The sequence below is a fragment of the Coffea eugenioides genome, chromosome 8 (genome assembly GCF_003713205.1).
Source record: "Coffea eugenioides isolate CCC68of chromosome 8, Ceug_1.0, whole genome shotgun sequence".
Taxonomy (NCBI): Eukaryota; Viridiplantae; Streptophyta; class Magnoliopsida; order Gentianales; family Rubiaceae; genus Coffea; species Coffea eugenioides.
In genome coordinates this window covers 36,162,495-36,166,523 of record NC_040042.1, presented here as the reverse complement: position 1 = coordinate 36,166,523, position 4,029 = coordinate 36,162,495, and the positions used below count along the sequence as shown (strand labels likewise).

Genomic DNA, 4,029 nt, shown 5'->3' with positions numbered 1-4,029 from the left:
GCAATATTTTTGAATAGAAAAAAATGTAATAACTTAAAGGTAAACCTTCAAAGCATTATGCATATGAGGATATGAATCCCTTTCCACACTTACCAAACACAGAAAATCTTTTTTTTTTTTTTTGGATAAAACACAGCATCATTTCATTAAATCTGCACTATTAACAGAAATTACATCAACCATACATAGATACAAACATATTTGAAAAACAAATACTTAATCCTACAGATCTAGAACGAACACTTGATACTACAGATGTGGAAAATCAATAGAATATCACATTAAAACTCCAAAAAAAAAAATCAAAAGATAAAATCTAAATCTAAATCTAATCAACGTGTTTGACCATTTGTCGAGTCAATTTGTATGTTTCGGATGGGCAAATTACTAATCAATCCACATTATAGGGCACAACTTAAGAGTAAGCCTCAAAATTAAGCAATCAAGCAATGAAATGGTATTAATTCGAAGTTTAAATTGTAGCTCTATCTTCTTTGCTAGCCTATGCAAATGATGACTTCTGTAACTTTTATCTGTTTTGGTCTTGGCACCTTTGATTTCCAATAGAGAATCTATCCAGTCTAGTCAAAAAGAAAATTTCAAGGAATAAAGTTGTCGGATCATTATGTCTATACAATATGGCCATATCTGTCCTTCTGTAACTTCTTAATAAGGCATCACAAAACTATACTGATTACTGACCAATCCAAGAAATTTCGAGAGAGCTTCTTTAAAGTTTCATTGACCTGATTTTTGGTCTCTCATGGAGTTCTTTTGGCTGTCCAACAAGTGCTTAACCAAAAAAAAAAAAACAGAAGCAGATTTTACTAATTTACCATCTACTGATTAGATGGATTTCATCTGGTTCAATTTCTCAGTTGACGGGATAAGAAACAGTGGACAAATTGTCTATAAATTAGTAGTTAAAACAGGCATCAACAAGGGTGTTGGATGGGCAAAATGGCAGATATATCTTTCCACTCCATTTGATGAATACTGGTTCTCTATGTTTTGTTTGGCGTTCCTTCATGGATAGGCAAAATGGCAAATACACCTTTCCACTCCATTTGATCACTTGTGCGAAAGTCACCTGGACAGAAACCAACACGGTCGAGTGTCTACTCGAGCGTAAATTTCTCACTTTTGCAGACTCAATTTCTACTCTGACTCCCTCCTAATCTTCCCTCCGAGTGAAAATTTTTATGTTTGGATTTTGCAGGTGTTGTCCCTTCATTCCTGCAAAATATTTGTGTGATCATGTAAGCAAGATATCGCTTTATAGTTTATATCATCCAGCACGTTTGTTCAGTTTCTTTTGTTAGTTAAAAAAAATTAGTTGCAGCACCATCAGCGGCATACCAAGAAACAAATCGTACAATGACTGATCAGAAAACTTTTACTTGATAATCTTTGCAGGCCTTGGGAAACACACAATGTTTGCTTGAAGGGGATAATATCTACTATTTTGGCAATGTCAAGTAGTGTTCAAAGACCAATTATAAACATCTAACTGTGCATTTGCCCTCTTTCGCTGCATAGTTTGATGTGTTATTTGGAGATAAAATATTACTCCTATTGGTTTGAAGGCTTTTTTTGTTCGTTGTGGCAAAAATAACAGGCTTTCTAACGTACTTACCGTTTAGTAGTCTTGTAACATGGCTTCATGTGCCGATAGTGAAACTTTTTGGAACAATTCTGTAATATGTCCCTGAATAGTAACAACTTACAAGTCTGTCTGTTACTTGGCCTTAAAGCCTTGAAGGAGATTCTATGCGAGATTATTGTACTTGGGGTAAGTCTAAACCAGATTATTCTACCATGTAACAGATATTATGAAAGTTCAGAGTTTCTGTAGCAGATAACGCATAAATGCAGATTATTATGAAAAGGGATCAACTTCTGTATTCTGGTAGCGAAGCTCTAATTGGACAACATGTTGTCAATACTGACCGAAAGTAACAAACCTGGAAGTTAAGAAATTGAAAAATCCACATAGATTGGACGCCAGGCACTATTATTCCCTACGGGCAGTAAAATTTTCATCATTTGCAGTTCAAGGGGGAAATGTAGGGTACAAAACATGTGCTAAGGTTTATTCACACGTACATGAAGTGCTTCGTCTTACCAACCAGCTGACAGTTTAATTTGTCACATACTTACATCACTAAACAATAAAAACCGAAGGAGCATCAGGTTCTTTTGTTGAAGAAAAACATATTCAATTGTAACTTTGTTACACCACATTTAAACTTTTGTTACACCATCTTCCAACTCAGTTACACCCAAGAGCAGACTTGTGGGAAATGGAACTTGTGAGGCCTCGTGCACCTTGTGGGAAATGAAGTGCTTAAGTTTTTTTTACACACACACTGTGACGACCCCACCTCCCCTTAGGGCGTATCCTAGGGTTTAGCAGACCGCCTGCCCAGCTCTCGTCAGGACTCACTCACTCACTTTAAATAAAATAGGTTACAACCTCACGAGTAAAGGAAATAACAGTTCCCAAACTTGGAACGTACAAATACATTCATTTCTATTTCAATAATCCATACAATCCCAAATATATCAAAAGATATGAGTTCTAGAAACATTCAGCCCTAATCGAGCACTAGCGTGAGTACAATCGCAAAATTTCAAAAACTAGACTATACTAGCCTGTACCAGTCTTACGCCCTTGCTCGTACGCCCTGTAAGGAAAATAAATTTAACGGAATAGAGTGAGTTAAAACTCGGTGAGGTTCCAAATAGCAAGTTGACCATTATTCAAAATGTAAGTATCAAAGTAGCAAAGTAGCAAGCATAACAAGTTCATAAAAGTGAGCAATAACACTTCAAGTAGCAAATCTCAAAATGAGCGAGGGTAAAATTCTTTTTTTCTAAAAGAAACAATAACACTACGAATAACAATCAAAGTATAAAGATACAGAAGGCTCTCAGGAGCCAAATTCCCGTTGCTTCACCAGAGTTTGATCAAGTAGTAGTTGACACTCCATCAACTTTCGAGTAAAGTAACCAATCCAGTAGTGCTTCGCTTAACAACAACCCGTCCACCATTCAGCCCCCTTACCGAACCCAAACACCAACTAAACACTGGTGGTAATACTCGAGCATACCGATTAGTCGAGGAGGTATCACTCTACTCGAATAAAACAAAAGACCCATGGTTTGTTATCTAATCGACCAACCCTTGCCGGCTCAACTCGATTAACTAGCTAGTGGGGTTTGGGTTCCCAAGTAGTCAACATAGTCGATGACCAATCGACTTAATCAAGAGAAAAAATACGGAGACGAGAATGAGAGACACTTCCCACTCGGATAGAGTGTGGTACATACTGCCGCTCAGCACTTACAAGTCAAACACAAGTACAAATACAAGTACAGGTCAATGCAAATCAAATTACTTGTACAAGTATGAATGAGATATTAAGTGTTTAGTTGAATTAGGTCAAGTGCGATAAAGTACACACTTGCCCGACCAAACCAAGCAAATCTTATCCGATCACGTTGGTAAAGGATTTAAAGCAAGAATCAAGTTCAATCATGTATTTGGAAGCACTCACCAAAGGTCTAGTGCTTTTCAAAATTACATTCAGGCCCAACTCCTTGGTTGGAATCCAAATCTGCGATAAAATATCATTTAAGAATGTAGAACTCTCTAGAGTTCGAAACATAGGAGTTTCGCTTCAAGAAAATCAAATAAATGAAACTCATTTAAGTAGTATTCATTTGGCTTATCACACCCTAAAAAACTCATGCTCGCTCTTTTAGTTTCAATAAGGAAGCGGTTAAAACGTTTAAGTTCGTAAAGTGGCTAAAAGACGAGGAAAACATATTCCGAATGGTCGCTACTTTCATTTTTTCAAGGGTACGAGTTTCGACGAAATTTTAGCTTATATACCTCTACGAAAGAAGACACGAATACCATAGACAATCCAAGTTCAATTCGACCTCAAATCTTCGCTCAAGTCGTGAGTACACACGCTTAATTCTCGAGTGAAAGTTTGGGCGACATGCCCTTTGTATTTAGTT

The 4,029-nt window shown here is 36.8% G+C and overlaps 1 long non-coding RNA gene across 1 annotated transcript; it reads left to right on the top strand.

The window, feature by feature from the left end:
- Window positions 1-954: 954 nt before the first annotated feature.
- LOC113781454 lies at window positions 955-1,857 on the top strand. Its single transcript, XR_003469611.1, has 3 exons — window positions 955-1,128; window positions 1,220-1,259; window positions 1,417-1,857. It is a non-coding gene; the product is annotated as an uncharacterized LOC113781454 (long non-coding RNA).
- Window positions 1,858-4,029: the final 2,172 nt, after the last annotated feature.